This window comes from Ranitomeya variabilis, chromosome 7 (assembly GCF_051348905.1).
Source record: "Ranitomeya variabilis isolate aRanVar5 chromosome 7, aRanVar5.hap1, whole genome shotgun sequence".
Lineage (NCBI taxonomy): Eukaryota > Metazoa > Chordata > Amphibia > Anura > Dendrobatidae > Ranitomeya > Ranitomeya variabilis.
Genome location: NC_135238.1, coordinates 50,611,601 through 50,631,398, shown reverse-complemented (window position 1 = coordinate 50,631,398; position 19,798 = coordinate 50,611,601). Strand labels below are relative to the sequence as shown.

General features: G+C 47.5%; 1 pseudogene; it reads right to left on the bottom strand.

Annotated features, from left to right (window-relative positions):
• Nucleotides 1-803: 803 nt before the first annotated feature.
• Nucleotides 804-8,682, bottom strand: LOC143786236 (mannose-P-dolichol utilization defect 1 protein-like; annotated as a pseudogene).
• Nucleotides 8,683-19,798: the final 11,116 nt, after the last annotated feature.

Here is a 19,798-nt window from a genome sequence, read left to right as displayed (position 1 = left end):
GCTGATGAGAGTGGGAGTGCCCATGTCCAAAAAGGGTTTGATACAAATAGAGAAAAAGGACCAGCACAGAAAAAAAGAATTAGTAATGGGGAATTGTGCCCAGTCATAGCAATCCACTTTTTTTTATATAGTTTTCCAGAAAAAAAGAAATAGTCAGGGTGACAGGAACAAGTTATATACAAATAGAGAAAAAGGACCAGCACCTCTAAGCTAGTGTGAACAGGTGCCAACCAGAAAACATATTACTTGAAAAACTATAATGTTGGATCATGAGTTACTAAGAATGATTACTCTAGAACATTGAAACTGTAATACTGCCATAGAAAATGGGAATAAAAGATTGCCAGCTGTTTACAGCAGCTTAGATGTGCTGGTCCTTTTTCTTTATTGGTATCAAACCCTTTTTGGACAGGACCATTTACCATTTCTTATGCTACAGAACTGTAATGTATCCATAAAAATCTGAGGCTATGCTGTGGCTCTGTATGGCATCCGATTTTGTTCTTGCTCCCTTCCGATTTCGATAGACAAATAACAGCATGCTAGAATTTTTTTTCATGCCGACTACAGACGAGAGAAAAAATACGCTCGTCTGCACTGCCTCATTGAACAACAATAGTCCGAACGCAATTCCTTTTTTTAAGTAAAGAGACTTCATTGGAATGATGGAGCAAGTGCAGGAGCCGCGGGCAATTGCAGGAGCCGCGGGCAAGTGCAGGAGCCGCGGGCAATTGTAGGAGCCTCGGGTGGCGAGAGGATGGACACAGAGATTGGAAATGGTCATAGTAGACGCTTAACTTTCTCTACTTTTTCTTTTTGTCAGCCACAGAGCAGATGTTCCAGTAGTAAAGAAGGTGAGAGAATATCAGTCCATTACATGCAGAAGACACGATGTATGTGAGAGACAGCCAGGGACCCCAAGAATAGCAGAGCCACCGTCGCTGCCAACAGCTTCCCCGTGTGACCGTTCCTGTAGTTTGTCACTGCTTGTATGAGCCTGCTGACGATCACAGCCGGCATGTTGGTTGTCTACAGCGTGGTAATCACAGCCATGGGGATGACTGGAGACAGCAGGATCCCCACCAGAGCGAAGTACACACCCAGGAACAGAACACCCAGTGCTGTGCGGCCTCCGAGATGCTGGATCAGGAACCTGATGATCAGTGTCTGTATCATCAGGAAGAGAACTTCACCCCAGGAGCTGAAGGGAAACTCGTGGGTGATGCTATACACCATGGTGCCCGACAGTGCCAACAACTCCAGGAGGACCGACTTGAAGCTGAGCCCCTCCGCCGTCCTGGAGCGCAAGAACTTCACGATCTGCTGCACCTTTGTAAGGGGGTACAAAGACTGGTTCCTGCCCCACATTCCTTGCATACGTCCCTGAAGGACTGGTATATTTCTTGTGGTAAAGTTATGTGGCGTTATGTCCTGTATATATACATATTATATAATGTCTAATGTAATGTACATATATTCCTTGTATTATGTGGATATAGGGAAAGTGTAGAATTTAGACTTAGTTCACTAGAGGGAGCACAATAGTACACAATAGAGTAAGACAGGAACAAGTTTACCAATAGGATTTAGTTAGGAGAGTAAGTAAGAGGGAGCTTCCTGAGTTGAGTTAGTTGGGGTTGGGCACGTGGATGAGTCAGTCAAGTCCCGTAACGTACAACCAAGGAGCCCATCCGTCCAGGGCCTATGGGCTTACAGTCACTTGGTAGTGGCGGAATGCAGGGCAGTATCAGGATGGTAGTGGCTAACTTCGGGGGAGCGATCCCAAATGTCTGGGGTGAAACGGACAGGTGATTCCTGAAGTGGGTTGGACTGGCCAGTCATGAAGCTGGGGTACTGAAGGCCACGGTACGACCCTGTGATATTCCTGGAGGAGTGAGGGACAGCACAGGAAAAGGAAAAGTTATACTCTGTGGAGAATCTTGTGCTGCCTTTGTGACAAAACTGGACACACTGTGTAAAGAACTGAGTAAAGCTGTTTTGTTGGAACTGAATATGGACTCTGACTGTCATTGCGTGATATTCAAAGGAAGAAAGCCCCAGCAGACCGGAGTGGAGTCTGACGTGCAAGTAAGTGAATCACCAAGTGCACAACAGAATGGACAATGTGTTTATGTGACGGAGAGCCAGGGTGTGCTATTACTATCACCCTCAGCCACGACTACCTCCCTGGCCCCTGTTACACCTTCACTGATGATTTTTCTCTGCTTGACGTCTTCTTTTAATATGTTTTTATGCGTTTGTTGAATGTCTCAATAAAGATATTGTATTTTCGTACTGAGTTTCTGTTGATGGGAGTCATCTTTGTAGCCTATGATGTGGACTTCTACTTCTGAATGTGTTGGACCTTATCCTGGGCCTCTAGTCCAGGAATCACCCAGGATGGAGCCGACGATGATCCCAATCCCCAGGATCTTACTGATCAGAATCTTCACACAATCAAGATTCTGTTCACACCGTGCAGCAGGTTGTACTGGAGGAAGAACTTGTTGTAGCAGCGCTCAGGGAGAATCCCAGCAGGTTCTGCATCATCTCCAATGTGTGCAGGTCACAGCTGAGCCCTCAATCACTTTTTTATAGGATTACACTCATTCGATTTATACGGTCATGTGACCTAGCCCTAAGAGATGTATCAGGAGAACTCCCTGACTGTATTCCTGATCTGCGTCTTTGTACATTCCAACACTTGGTTGATGCAGACAGTATCTTTCATCATGTGCCATAAAATATATAGAAGGAGAAAGGTCATCTCAGTTATAGCTGATGCAGAGAAAGAGAAGGGGGCTGGCTCACCAAAACAATTCCTTTAAAGGACACCCCTGGCTTTTTTTCTTTAATTGACTCCTCTGTTAGCAGTCAGTAATGTATTTGTAGTGTGTGTTTTAGAATACTTACTTACACATCGCTGTCTTCTGCCGTTTCCAGCGCTGCTCCGGTTCATCCCCTGCATCATGCAACTGCAGCTCTTACACGCCGGCTCACACCAAGGACTGTTACTTGCTTTCTTAATGTAGGTCTATGAGAGCCTTGTTCGGAGTCTCATACACTTACATTAGTGACTTCTGGTCCATACAGAAGATGGTCGGTCAGTGGTCACAACATGATGAAGGAGAAAAAGGGAAGAGCGCTGAAAACGGCAGAAGACAGCGAATGGAAAGTACTTTAACACTACTGATTTCTAACAGAAGGAACAATACCACAAAACTACTAAAGTGGTCCTTTACGGTGGTCTGTCTGGTGACACCCCATTTAAGCAGCTCATAAAATAGGGGCATGGAGCTTAATTCATTTCAAAGGTAAGGTACATCTTTCACCAGTGGCGTAACTACAAAGTTATGGGCCCCGGTGCGAACTTCCAAATGGGGCCCCCCCCGCCATAAAATTCAATGTAAGCCCCATAGAATACAATGCAGCCCCCCTCATAGTATAATGCAGCCCCTCCATACAGGGGCAGTGACAAAGACACGAGCAAATGGTGACGAGGGGGCAGAGGAGAGGGAACAAGGGGGCAAGGAAGACAGGCACTAGGGGACACATGGGGGCTAGGAGGCAGGGGAGAAGGATACAAGGGGTCTAGTGGGCAAGGGAGACTGACACAAGTGGGCAAGGGAGACTGACACAAAGGGCACACGGGGACTAGTGGACAAGAGAGACTGGCACACGGGGACACGGACTAGTGGGCAAGGGAGACTGACACACGGGGAATAGTGGGCAAGGGAGACTGATACAAGGGGACTAGTGGGCAATGGAGACTGACACACGGGGACAAGGGACAAGCACAAGGGGACAAGGGAGACAGGCACAAGGGGACACATAGGGACTAGTGAGCAAGAGACTGACACAAGGGGACAAGGGATACAAGCACAAGGGGACACACAGGGACAAGTGGGAAAGGGAGACTGACACACAGGGACTAGTGGGCAAAGGAGACTGACACAAGCACAAGGGGACAAAGGAGACTGACACAAGCACAAGGGGACATAGGAGACAGGCACATGGGGACACACAGGAACTAATGGGCAAGGGAGACTGGCACACGGGGACAAGGGACACAAGCATAAGGGGACAAGGGAGACAGGCACATGGGGACACACAGGGACTAATGGGCAAGGGAGACTGGCACATGGGGACACAAGCATAAGGGAGACAGGCTCAAGGGGACTCACGGCCCCCTGACCTGCCAGAGCCGCTTGCAGCTGCGACCGTAGTAGTTACGCCGCTGCCTCACACACACATACTACAGATATCACACACACACTACAGATATCACACACACACCATACTACAGATATCACACACACACACACACACACACACATCAGTTATTACACACACTACAGATATCACACACACATCATATTACAGATATCACACACATACTACAGGTATCACACACACACACACTACAGATATCACACACACACACACAGACATACTACAGATATCACACACACACACATCATACTACAGATATCACACACACACACACTACAGATAACACACACACACACACACACACACACACACACACATACATACACACACTACAGATATCACACACACACATACACACTACAGATATCACACACACACACACACACATCATACTACAGATATCACACACATACTACAGTTATCACACACACACTACAGATACCACACACACACTACAGATACACACACACACACACACACACACACACACACCAGAGATACCAGCTCATATACACAACTCACAATCTCCTCTCTGGTACAGGGGTGGCTGATGTAAACCGGCTGCAGCTCCTCAGCTTCTCCTGACTAAGGCTAGTTTCACACTAACGACTAAGGCTAGTTTCACACTAGCGTCGGGAACAACCCATCGCTGTGCGTCGGGCCGACGTTCCCGACGCTAGTGTGGTCTCCGCCGCACAACGGGGGCAGCGGATGCATTTTTCCCACGCATCCGCTGCCCCATTGTGAGGTGCGGGGAAGTGCGGGGAGGTGGGGGCGGAGTTCCGGCCGCGCATGCGCGGTCGGAAAAAGTGGACCGTCGGGAGCAAAAAACGTTACATGTAAGGTTTTTTTCTCCCGACGGTCCGCTACCACACGCCCAAGCGTCGCAAAACGGACGCGACGTTTGGCAATGCGTCGCAAATGCGTCGCTAATGTTAGTCTATGACGAAAAAACGTATCCAGCAAGAACTTTTGCTGGATGCGTATTTTCGGCAAAACGACGCATTTGCGACGTATTGCAGTTAACGCTAGTGTGAAACTAGCCTAAAGCGGCTCTGTCCCGCACCTCCCCCCTGCTCTCGCCTTCTGTCCCGGGGTTATTTTGGCTTTCTCTTAAAGGGAACCTGTCACCCCGTTTTTTCCGTATGAGATAAAAATACTGTTAAATAGGGCCTGAGCTGTGCATTGCAATAGTGTATTTTGTGGACCCCGATTCCCCACCTATGCTGCCGAAATACGTTACCAAAGTAGTCGTTTTCGCCTGTCAATCAGGCTGGTCTGGTCAGATGGGCGTGGTGTCTTCCCCCAGATCTTGCTTAGTTTTCCGTTGGTGGCGTAGTGGTGTGCGCATGCCCAAGGTCCCGAATCCACTGCACAGGGGAGTGAAAATAGCGTGATGTGCGACATTTCATTGGTGATCGGTGGGGCGGCCATCTTCCTTTGGCCGCGCGTGCGCAGAAGCGGCGCTCTGCTGGCCGCGGCTTCAGGAAAATGGCCGCAGGATGCCGCGCGTGTCCAGATGGAGATCGCGGCGGCCATTTTCCTGAAGCAGAGATGCGACACCTCGTACACACCCGACTCCGCTCCGTACACCCCCGACTCCGCTCCGTACACCTCGTACACACACGGCTCCGCTCCGTACACCTCGTACACACACGGCTCCGCTCCGTACACCTCGTACACACACGGCTCCGCTCCGTACACCTCGTACACACACGGCTCCGCTCCGTACACCTCGTACACACACGGCTCCGCTCCGTACACCTCGTACACACACGGCTCCGCTCCGTACACCTCGTACACACACGGCTCCGCTCCGTACACCTCGTACACACCCGGCTCCGCTCCGTACACCTCGTACACACCCGGCTCCGCTCCGTACACCTCGTACACACCCGGCTCCGCTCCGTACACCTCGTACACACCCGGCTCCGCTCCGTACACCTCGTACACACCCGGCTCCGCTCCGTACACACCCGGCCCCGCTCCGTACACCTCGTACACACCCGGCTCCGCTCCGTACACCTCGTACACACCCGGCTCCGCTCCGTACACCTCGTACACACCCGGCTCCGCTCCGTACACCTCGTACACACCCGGCTCCGCTCCGTACACCTCGTACACACCCGGCTCCGCTCCGTACACCTCATGCACACCCGGCTCCGCTCCGTACACCTCATGCACACCCTGCTCCGCTCCGTACACCTCATACACACCCGGCTCCGCTCCGTACACATCATACACACCCGGCTCCGCTCCGTACACCTCGTACACACCCGGCTCCGCTCCGTACACCTCGTACACACCCGGCTCCGCTCCGTACACCTCATACACACCCGGCTCCGCTCCGTACACCTCATACACACCCGGCTCTGCTCCGTACACCTCATGCACACCCAGCTCTGCTCCGTACACCTCATGCACACCCGGCTCCGCTCCGTACACCTCATACACACACGGCTCCGCTCTGTACACCTCATACACACACTGCTCTGCTACATCCACCCAAACCCCTCCTGACCTCACACAAAAGCTTACCCTCCTGCAGCATGATGACAAACAGCACTGCACTACTGTCCTGCACTACACGGAAGCCCTTGATCATGTGACTCCAACTCCTCCCGTCCTGTGACCTCATCACAGGTCCTGTGCGCACAGAGCAGTGGCAGCTATAGTAGTGGTGTGCGGCTCTCTGCGGTGGAGGGGCTCTGCTGCGGGTCAAGTGCAGTCCCACCCGTGATCGCGAGTGCACGCGCAGCAGGGCCTGTAAGGAAGAATTATTTAAAGGGCCGGCGGCCCATTTTGTAGCTTAGAGTTCTTAGGAGCCCGCCCAGTCTGCTGGACTGGGTGGGCCCCTAAGCACTGCGGGGCCCCGTCGCAATTGCGACCCCTGTGACCGCGGTAGTTACGCCCCTGTCTTTCACTAAAAAACCCCAGAAAGGACCATTATAATAATCTGCCAGTGGCCATAGCAGCCAAGATGATTTGAAGACAAAATGTGGAGTTGTTACCATAGTAGCCAACTTGATTTGTAGACAAAAAAATGGAGCTGTTGCCATAGTAGCCAACCTGATTTGAAGACAAAAAGTGGATCTGTTGCCGTAGCAACCAATCTAATGCTTGTATTTTTTTCTGAGAGCAGATTAGTAAATAATAGCAGTAATCTGATTAGTTCCACCATTCTTGGTTGGCTCTTCCTGGCGGCCACGCGCCATACAAGATGCACATCACAATGCAATAAGTAATCAGTTGGCTGATGTAGAAGTGTTTTCATGAAACCATTTACACTGCAGAGTCTCAGCATAAACAGACATATGGACCGCAGATCCCGGAGCTGCTCGATACGTATTGTCGGGCTGTTCTGTGTTTTATGCTGACAACAAATGTCATAGTTACTCAATAAGACTCAAATCCCCCAAAATCATCATCAATCTTTATAAAGAGCAAAAAGCAATTTAACATATGGTGATGTATTTTTCACCAGATAAATATGTATGAGCGAACGTTTCATTTCGTATTGAATGATTAGTATGTAAATGGATGCGCCCATAATGGCGGGTTCTAGAGACTTATGTCACACAACTCCGATATTGGTCTCTGAAAAGAATTGCTTTTGCTCAGATTCTGACACTTTACAGCTTTCTTTCACTTGCAAACTGCTATTAACCATCTATCTGCAAATGGATGAAGTAATCATGATTATTAGAGCAAGTGCAAATCGATTCGAAGACTCAGTCCATCAGCAATGTCAGTAAACTAAGGCCTAGCGCTGCTTGATGTGAGCCCTGAGAAACACCTGCTACAAACATAGCCCCCACCTGCTGTCATCATTATGACTTTAATATAACTCTCATCATTCTCTTCTGCTCGCGCCAATCGCAGAGGAGAATGATGAGAGCATCTTCAGCACCTCCCGCCGGGGAACAGCGCTTACTGTAGTGCTTCTTCCCCGGCGGCCGTCTGTGTGGTACTGATGCTGTACATGGACGGCATCCGTGTGTGGTACATGTTTACACGGACCCATTGACTTGTATGGGTACGTGTGATTCGTGCAGCTGCACAAAAATGGACATGTCGACATGTGGGTCACTCGGACACACGGTCCCTGAAAAAACACAGATATGTGCACAGACCCATTCATTTGAATGGGGCTACGTGTGTCAGTGTCTAAAGTACGTGTGCAAAACTGTCACCACACGTACTGAAAACACTGACATGTGAAAGAGGCCTTATACGGATTAGTGAAGGGGGCCTAAGTTGAAAAAATTGAAATGGCGGCCCCTAACCTAACCAGTGTCAATAAGTGGTTTGGGCACAGTTATATTGAGTTCAGGACTCAGAGATCTGGTAGATCTGCAATAGGTAAAACTGTGATCTTATCACAAAATGACAGTATGCAGGTTAGTAGGTGTCACATGCCTAGAATCAGGGTCTTTGTCCTTACCTCATGTTGCCCTCGGGCGAGATAGCAAAATGCTGGTGCTAGATTCCCTTTAAATATCCAATGAATCTGTACATACTGTAATTGCTTCTCTCTTTTTATGGCAGTGCCATAATAACAATGGCATCGTCAATGTGTTTGATTCCTCGGAGGGTTCCAAGCTTTACTTTACACATGACAGCAGGAAAATCTGGTTTTAAGACTGTGTGGATGTCGGCCAACAAGCCAACAGTGTGTCTGCTAAGACTCAGCCCTCGCTGTACGGGGACGGCACACGTCGGCTTTTCCAATGTTCTCCTGCTCATAGGTAGTAGCACAGAATTAGTAATTATGTAGTGCAGGGACCAGCATGCCGCTATTGATGTTCATCATTAGAGACCCCATAAAAGTGAATGGCTTGGGAAACATCATGTATTAGCCTTTTGTGCACAGAGTTTTGTTTTGGCCGCCTGTAGCATGTGTGGGAAAGCGCCCAGCCACCAGCTGCATGTTTCCGAAGATTAGTGCCATAAATCTTCCCGATATCTCGCTAGACTGTATTGTGAATAATAAATTCTTTCATATTCTACTAAAAGCATTATGTTTCGATTGTGAAGTCTTCATTCTGTTTGGCAATGTGCTTTGCATTTCTTCTCCCTGAAGTTGTAGCTGTTGCACGTAGATATCATTTACCTGTTGTCTATGCTGTGGATCCATGAATGAGTTCCTTCAATGTTATTATAGTTACACATAAATATTCTCAGTATGATTTAGGTTGCGTTTATTGTAAGGATTGACGCCTTGTAGAACATTATTTTTCTAGATGGACATGTAGGAGGACAGCAAGATAGATGGATACATTAAGATGAACCATGAATGAACCATTGAATTAAACAAACATTTTGTGTAAAAATATCATTGATTCGTCTGCCGTATGTATCGACCAATGGACGCAGTTTAGCCTGGGACAAAGGATTTATCTCAGGGTAAACCCAGGATTGGATCCCCTACAATTCACTCTTAAATTTTTTCTTATCAGGATTGACTTTTCTGTAGTGATTCCCAGGACGCAAACTTTTAGTAAACTGCAAGAGACGATGGACTCCGACATACAAGATCTGAAATGCATAGTCAGACAAGTCAGGGCGAGGGCAAGTAGAGTTATTACCATCTGATAGTCATGTAGAAGATTAGGGCAAGTAGAGTTCTTACCATAAGATAGTCATGTAAAAGATCAGGGCAAGTAGAGTTCATACCATATGATGGTCATGTAGTAGGTCAGAGCAAGTAGAGTTCTTACCATATGATAGTGATGTAGAAGGTCAGGGCAAGTGGAGTTCTTACCATTAGTGTTGAGCGATACCTTCCGATATTTGAAAGTATCGGAATCGGATTGTATCGGCCGATATCCGAAAAATATCGGATATCGCCGATACCGATACCAATACAAGTCAATGGGACACAAATGTCGGAAGTGATCCTGGATGGTTCCCAGGGTCTGAAGGAGAGGAAACTCTCCTTCAGGCCCTGGGATCCATATTCATGTGTAAAATAAAGAATAAAAATAAAAAATAGGGATATACTCACCCTCTGACGCGCCCTGGTAGTAACCGCTGCAACCGGCAGCCTCCGTTCCTAAGAATGAGCGAGTGAAGGACCTTCGATGACGTGGCGGCTTGTGATTGGTCGCGTGACCGCTCATGTGACCGCTCACGCGACCAATCACAAGACCGCGACGTCATCGCAGGTCCTTCACTCGCTCATTCTTAGGAAGGAGGCTGCCGGTTGCAGTGGTTACTACCAGGGCGCGTCAGAGGGTGAGTATATCCCTATTCTTTATTTTTATTCTTTATTTTACACATGAATATGCATTCCGATCCCGATTCCCGATATCGCAAAAATATCGGAACTCGGTATCGGAATTCCGATACCGCAAATATCGGCCGATACCCGATACTTGCGGTATCGGAATGCTCAACACTACTTACCATATGATGGTCATGTAGTAGGTCAGGGCAAGTAGAGTTCTTACCATATGATAGTCATGTAGAAGGTCAGGGCAAGTAGAGTTCTTATCATATGATAGTCATGTAGAAGGTCAGGACAAGTAGAGTTCTTACCATATGATAGTCATAGAAGATCAGGGCAAGTAGAGTTCTTACCATATGCTAGTAATGTAGAAGGTCAGGGCAAGCAGCGTTCTTACCATATGATAGTCATGTAGAAGGTTAGGGTGGGTGGAGTTCACTCAAGACTTTATTCTAGCAGGAGGTCAGGGCAGGAACCCAACAGAAATCTGGTCAGAATACCATCCAGGTCAGTAACTGCGAGATGACTCTGAAGATCACCTTTGCCAAGACAGTAGCTAATAAGCCTTAGAATACAGTGCCATAAGTCAGCTGAAGCCTATACCATCCTATAGGGATTAAGCCACATGGTGTGATAGTATAATACAAATGGTGTTTAACATCAAAAAATTCTTACAACAATTAGAGTGCCTGATAGTGAAATTGGAATCCAGCTCCTAATTCTAGGGTCAGTGGTTGGGACTCCATCTCACTTAATTTACTCTGAGTTCTAATCACTTGGGATCTAGTGGATCACAGTGGTGCTTATAACATAACCAGTCACACACTGTGGTCCAATATACATCTTTATGATGTATGGTAATTTCATTTAAAATCTGATACTAAATATTTTACCTAACAATTTATAACAAAGGTTCATTTTAATTCACATTCCCTTCCCCCCTCCCAATCACTGGTTGCATTGCTGACCAACCCATTAAAATCTACCGTATATATGCCAGTAAACATCTAGCAACCTCCATATAACTGCTGGGGGTGATAAACTGGGTCATTGGGTACTTTTAACATACAAACACACTTCACAATATCTTTACGTTGGCAAAATAAAAAAAGAGTGTGATCGGTATCTGTGTATCAAGCCCACAGAATGTGATAATTGTGCATATTAATGATTTGCTATCTGAGCAATCACTGCAGGATTGATTCCATTTCCTCTAAAAAGGTGAACCTCTTCATTGTTTTTTTTATCATTGACGGCACAATCTAATGTTCACAAACTTAAGCTATAGACATAAAATGGTTATAAAAAATGCATAGCTCAATATTGTTTAAATATAAAAATGACAATTTTATTCACATCCAAAAAATGAAGGTATTTTAAAAATGATAAAAATTATAATGTTGGTCTAGAATCTACCAAATAAAGGTCTCCAAAGCAGATGTGGTGATACATCTAGTTAATAGAGGCATCTGCTCCTCTCCTCTCGCGCCTCTCCCCGTTTCCTAGATTGTTCTTTATAACGACGTGATACAATAAAAACGTGCAGTTCAGGCTTTGTTCTGATGCAGCCTCCATACAGCCATTTATTTAGCGCGGTGTAACAAACGAAAGAGCATGAATTCGGTATTGATTGCAGAGCGTCGTGGTACGACTAGCAATGTAATTCACTGCAAACGTTTTGCAGGCAACTCAAGCATGTACAGTCATTGTGTTCCTTGTGTAGAAGACATATACTGACTGCATAGATAAGATATAAATCACCTCCGTGGAATGACAGATTCATTGTAGAGATGACTCTATGTATCAGTACGGGAAATTAGGATTTGAATGCAGATCCCACAAACACAACACAGGTACATTTAATATATATTCATCTCCCAGTCACTCAGTATCTATAATCAGTGTGGAAATCCTGGAGGTTCGGGGCTTTTTCTTTATGCTTTCAAGTAGTTTCATCTTGAAAATCCATTTTACCTAATCAGTTTTTTTCCAAAGAGAGACATCAAAAAGTATTTGTGCCCTTTCTATCAAGGCCCCTATTATTCAACAGCACATTAGACGATTTCTGATCACAGAGGAAAATGTAATATTACAAAAGGACAGGGACACCTTTACTAAGCAATCACCTTAAGGGGATTATATTTATTACTGTTGGACACTATAATATTTGATATTTCATATGAAATTAATTGATAAGAAAGAATTGCTCTTCTGGGGTCTTTGTGATGAAATGGGGCTGGACACGAGGCTTAGATCAAGCATTTTATTCCATATATCATTGACCATTAAATGCATGACAATAGAGCCAGGCTTGGACTAGCCCACCGGGGAGGAGGTGAATCCCCTGGTAGGCCCCTATGTTGGAGTAGGCCACCATCAACCCCTTACAGGAGCAGAGTTTGGCACAGTACACTTAATGCAACATCTACAAACATCATTCATTTAAGAAACTACCCACGTTATGATTATATAGAAATATAGGCAAATTTGTGAACAAGTGTCAGGTAATATTGCATGAACAGTGGTCCTCCACAATCAGTGACACTTGTGGTTCCTCAGCACCCCAGTCCAAAACTGGTTGGTGCACTATATAAAATATGATCACCGTTAGCAGTCAGAATGGTGTTTTGTCACAGGTTTGTTAGTCTCTGTGAGGTTGGGAGGGTACAAAAGAAAATAGGCTTATAGTCAGTTTTATTTGAAACCAAGATATAGTATTTAGTATCAATGATACATCTCATACATCCGAATCTTTAGTAACAAGAACATATCTCATACATCCGAATCTTTAGTATCAAGGACATATCTCATACATTGAAGTCTTTAGTAACAAGGACATATCTCATACATTGAAGTCTTTAGTAACAAGGACATATCTCATACATCAGAATCTTTAGAATCAAGGACACATCTCATATATCCGAGTCTTTAGTATCAACGACATATCTCATACATCCGAATCTTTCGTAACAAGGACATATCTCATGCATCCAAATCTTTAGTATCAAGGACATATCTCATACACCAGAATCTTTAGTATCAAGGACATATCGCATACACCAGAATCTTTAGCATCAAGGACATATCTCATACACCAGAATCTTTAGCATCAAGGACATATCTCATACACCAGAATCTTTAGTATCAAGAACATATCTCAAACACCAGAATCTTGAGTATGGAGGACATATCTCATACACCAGAGTCTTTAGTATCAAGGACATATCTCATACATCCAAATCTTTAGTAACAAGGACATGTATCATACACCAGAATCTTTAGTATCAAGGACATATCTCATACATCCGAATGTTTAGTATCAAGGACATATCTCATACATCCGAATGTTTAGTATCAAGGACATATCTCATACATCCGAATGTTTAGTATCAAGGACATATCTCATACATCCGAATGTTTAGTAACAAGGACATATCTCATACATCCGAATCTTTAATATCAAGGACATATCTCATACATCCGAATCTTTAGTAATAAGGACATATCTCATACATCCGAATCTTTAGTAACAAGGACATATCTCATACATTCGAATCTTTAGAATCAAGGACATATCTCATACATCCGAATCTTTAATATCAAGGACATATCTCATACATCCGAATGTTTAGTATCAAGGACATATCTCATACATCCGAATGTTTAGTAACAAGGACATATCTCATACATTCGAATCTTTAGTATCAAGGACACATCTCATACATCCGAATGTTTAGTATCAAGGACATATCTCATACATCCGAATGTTTAGTATCAAGGACATATCTCATACATCCGAATGTTTAGTATCAAGGACATATCTCATACATCCGAATGTTTAGTATCAAGGACATATCTCATACATCCGAATCTTTAGAATCAAGGACATATCTCATACATCCGAATCTTTAATATCAAGGACATATCTCATACATCCAAATCTTTAGTAATAAGGACATATCTCATACATCCGAATCTTTAGTATCAAGGACATATCTCATACACCAGAATCTTTAGTATCAATGACATATCTCATACATCTGAATCTTTAGTATCAAGAACACATCTCATACACCAGAGTCTTTAGTATCAAGGACATATCTCATACACCAGAATCTTTAGTATCAAGGATATATCTCATACACCAGAACATTTAGTATCAAGGATACATCTCATACATCTGAATCTTTAGTATCAAGAACATATCTCATACATCCGAATCTTTAGTATCAAGGACATATCTCATACATCCAAATCTTTAGCATCAAGAACATATCTCATACATCCGAATCTTTAGTATCAAGGACATATCTCATACACCAGAATCTTTAGTATCAAGGATATATCTCATACATCAGAATCTTTAGTATCAAGGACATATCTCATACATCAGAATCTTTAGTATCAAGGACACATCTCATACATCAGAATCTTTAGTAACAAGGACATATCTCATACATCAGAATCTTTAGTAGCAAGAACACATCTCATACACCAGAATCTTTAGTAACAAGAACACATCTCATACATCAGAATCTTTAGTAACAAGGACATATCTCATACATCCGAATCTTTAGTATCAAGAACATATCTCATACATCTGAATCTTTAGTATCAAGGGCATATCTCATACATCCGAATCTTTAGTATCAAGAACATATCTCATACATCAGAATCTTTAGTATCAAGGACACATCTCATACATCAGAATCTTTAGTAACAAGGACATATCTCATACATCAGAATCTTTAGTAGCAAGAACACATCTCATACACCAGAATCTTTAGTAACAAGAACACATCTCATACATCAGAATCTTTAGTAACAAGGACATATCTCATACATCAGAATCTTTAGTATCAAGGACATATCTCATACATCCGAATCTTAGGACATATCTCATACATCCGAATCTTTAGTAACAAGGACATATCTCATACATCTGAATCTTTAGTAACAAGGACATATCTCATACATATGTATCTTTAGTAATAAGTCATGTCTCATACATCCTTGGCTTCTGCAGTGCATTCTTATATGCACTTATGGATATATTGTTGTCGGGAAAGGGCTTATAAAGAGACTAGATGGCAGCCCGATTCTAAAGAATCGGGAGTCTAGAATCCATATATACTTTATTTATTCAAATGTAAGAATAATACAATTAATAAATAATAGTAAGAAAGAACAAAAAATGGCTGCACTCACCAGCTCTTGACAATTCTTGTTATTTAAGGTACAGTTACACAGGATCCATGAACATGCTTATGAGGGGAGTGATGAAAGACATCAGACAACAACTTTGCGTGTTGTGGCAAATGCCACAACAACGGTTCTTTGCTTAAGAACAATAATGTAAATAATAAATAATATGTATCAATAACTATGTATATTGGTATGTTCTATGACATTTTAAAATATTTCATTATTATGTGGAAAAGCTCTTAGTACCCATACTGGCGCATACTTGTGTGCCCATCAGGTATTTTCACAGTAAAATTTTCACAGGTGGGGCCCCTCGTCCTCCGATTTGGTGGGCGGGGACCCTCAGCCTCCGATTTGGTGGGCGGGGACCCTCGGCCTCCAATTTAGTGGGCGGGGACCCTCGGCCTCCGATTTGGTGGGCGGGGACCCTCGGCCTCCGATTTGGTGGGTGGGGACCCTCGGCCTCCGATTTGGTGGGCGGGGCCCCTCGGCCTCTGATGTGGTGGGCGGGGCCCCTCGGCCTCCGCTTTGGTGGGCGGGGCCGGGCCCCTCGGCCTCCGCTTTGGTGGGCGGGGCCGCTCGGCCTTCGATTTGGTGGGCGGGGCTCCTCGGCCTCCGATTTGGTTGGCGGGGCCCCTCGGCCTCCGATTTGGTTGGTGGGGCCCCTCGGCCTCCGATTTGGTGGGCGGGGACCCTCGGCCTCCGATTTGGTGGGCGGGGACCCTCGGCCTCCGATTTGGTGGACAGGGACCCTCGGCCTCCGATTTGGTGGGCGGGGACCCTCGGCCTCCGATTTGGTGGGCGGGGACCCTCGGCCTCCGATTTGGTGGGCGGGGCCCCTCGGCCTCCGATGTGGTGGGCGGGGCCCCTCGGCCTCCGCTTTGGTGGGCGGGGCCAGGCCCCTCAGCCTCCGCTTTGGTGGGCGGGGCCGCTCGGCCTTCGATTTGGTGGGCGGGGCTCCTCGGCCTCCGATTTGGTTGGCGAAGCCCCTCGGCCTCCGATTTGGTTGGCGGGTCCCCTCGGCCTCCGATTTGGTGGGCGGGGACTCTCGGCCTCCGATTTGGTGGGCGGGGACCCTCAGCCTCCGATTTGGTGGGCGGGGACCCTCGGCCTCGGATTTGGTGGGCAGGGACCCTCGGCCTCCGATTTGGTGGTCGGGGACCCTCGGCCTCCGCTTTGGTGGGCGGGGCCCCTCGGCCTCTGATTTGGTGGGCGGGGTCCCTCTGCCTCCGATTTGGTGTGCGGGGACCCTCGGCCTCAGCTTTCGTGGGCGGGGCCCCTCGACCTTCGATTTGGTGGGCGGGGCCCCTCGGCCTCCGATTTGGTTGGTGGGGCCCCTCGGCCTCCAATTTGGTGGGCGGGGACCCTTGGCCTCCGATTTGGTGGGCGGGGACCCTCGGCCTCCGATTTGGTGGGCGGGGACACTCGGCCTCCGCTTTGGTGGGTGGGTCCCGTCGGCCTCCGATTTGGTGGGCGGGGCCCCTCGGCCTCCGATTTGGATGTTGTGGACCCTCGGCCTCCGATTTGGATGTTGTGGACCCTCGGCCTCCGATTTGGTGGGCGGGGACCCTCGGCCTCTGATTTGGTGGGCGGGGACCCTCGGCCTCCGATTTGGTGGGCGGGGACCCCCGGCCTCCGATGTGGTGGGCGGGGCCCCTCGGCCTCCGATTTGGTGGGCGGGGCCCCTCGGCCTCCGATTTGGTGGGCGGGGACCCTTGGCCTCCAATTTGGTGGGCGGGGACCCTCGGCCTCCGATTTGGTGGGCGGGGACCCTCGGCCTCCGATTTGGTGGGCGGGGACCCTCGGCCTCCGATTTGGTGGGCGGGGACCCTCGGCCTCCGATGTGGTGGTCGGGGCCCCTCGGCCTCCGATTTGGATGGCGGGGCCCCTCGGCCTCCGATTTGGTGTGTGCTCTGCCTGGGGCCACTGTGCTCTGCCTGGGGCCCCATATGCTGCCTGGGGCCCCTGTGCTCTGCCTGGGGCCCCATATGCTGCCTGGGGCCCCTGTGCTCTGCCCGGGGCCCCTGTGCTCTGCCTGGGGCCCCATGTTCTGCCTGGGGCCCCTGTGCTCTGCCTGGGGCCACTGTGCTCTGTCTGGGGCCCCATGTTCTGCCTGGGGCCACTGTGCTCTGCCTGGGGCCCCATAAGCTGCCTGGGGCCCCTGTGCTCTGCCTGGGACCACTGTGCTCTGCCTGGGGCCCCATATGCTGCCTGGGGCCCCTGTGCTCTGCCTGGGGCCACTGTGCTCTGCCTGGGGCCCCATATGCTGCCTGGGGCCACTGTGCTCTGCCTGGGGCCCCATATGCTGCCTGGGGCCCCTGTGCTCTGCCTGGGGCCCCATATGCTGCCTGGGGCCCCTGTGCTCTGCCTGGGGCCCCTGTGCTCTGCCTGGGGCCCCATGTTCTGCCTGGGGCCCCTGTGCTCTGCCTGGGGCCACTGTGCTCTGCCTGGGGCCCCATATGCTGCCTGGGGCCCCTGTGCTCTGCCTGGGGCCCCATATGCTGCCTGGGGCCCCTGTGCTCTTCCTGGGTCCCCTGTGCTCTGCCTGGGGCCCCATATGCTGCCTGGGGCCCCTGTGCTCTGCCTGGGGCCCCTGTGCTCTGCCTGGGGCCCCATGTTCTGCCTGGGGCCCCTGTGCTCTGCCTGGGGCCCCATATGCTGCCTGGGGCCCTTGTGCTCTGCCTGGGGCCCCATATGCTGCCTGGGGCCCCTGTGCTCTGCCTGGGGCCACTGTGCTCTGCCTGGGGCCCCATAGGCTGCCTGGGGCCCCTGTGCTCTGCCTGGGGCCACTGTGCTGTGCCTGGGGCCCCATATGCTGCCTGGGGCCCCTGTGCTCTGCCTGGGTGTAGGACACTGGTGACGTCACTTATCTCCGGACATTACCTCTGGACATTAGCTCCGGACATTAGCTCTGGACATTAGCTCCGGACATTAGCTCCGGACATAATCTCCGGACATTAGCTCCGGACATTATCTCTGGACATTAGCTCTGGACATTAGCTCTGGACATTAGCTCCGGACATTATCTCCGGACATTAGCTCCGGACATTATCTCCGGACATTAGCTCCGGACAAAGCCACGGAAGTTGGCACAAATTGCAGGAAGTAGTATTCTAGGCAATTATATATTAGATGAGAGATGCCATAACTTGGAATGGCTTATTCTTGTTTCCAGTCTCATATATTTTGTTGCAGAAATTTCTGCAACTGAAATTCAATAACCTCATCCGAATGGGATTGATTTGGCAGCAAGAACTTGGTTTTCTGTACATTCTGTTCAGATGTATAGGAAAGTCTCAGTTATTTCTACAACAAAATGTGTGTAATACGGATCAATAGCCACAACTTGTTTTTACTTTATTGATAAAAGAAAATCTACGTTCAATTGAGTAGAAAGTGAATTTTTTGTTGACTTTATCAAACAGCAGCAAGCAGAATTATAAATGCAGCTCTGGATTCTAGTGATTCAATGCATATTACTTATTTATGTAGCACCATCAAGTTCCGCTGCGATTTACAGACATTGTCATCACTGTCTCCACAATCTAAATTCCCGATTGGTATGTCTTTGGAGAGTGGGAAGAAACCAGAGAACCCGGAGAAAAACCGTAAAAACATAGGGAGAATATACAATCTTCTTGCATAAGGTGGCTATGGTAGGATTTGACCCCTGGGCCCCAGTGCTGCAAAGTAACAATGCTAACCACTGAGCCACCATTCTGCCAACCAATTAATATTTGCTGGTTGGCAGCTGTTTAACAGTCTATTAACACCGGCAGACCGCGGTTCAGATGCCCTCCAAACGATTAGCGACAGATCGGTTAGTGGGCACAAGCAGCCATTGTTTCCAAAAGTAGGATGTGCTGCCAAGAACAATGATGATTTGGGCTCATTTCACCGACAAATTAACGTTTCTCTCATTTATCAGGTGCCTGTTTACACTGCACGGTTATCGGGAAAACAAACGTTCTTATGATATTTATTCCTAGGAGCATCTTAAGTTTGGTATGTACATTTATTCTGTATGTAAAAAGTAACATGATACTCAAGGCTGAGTATATCCTTCAATTAAACGTTTGTCACAAATAGCGCATACGCACTAACATATGATTGTCCAACTGCAATACTGAT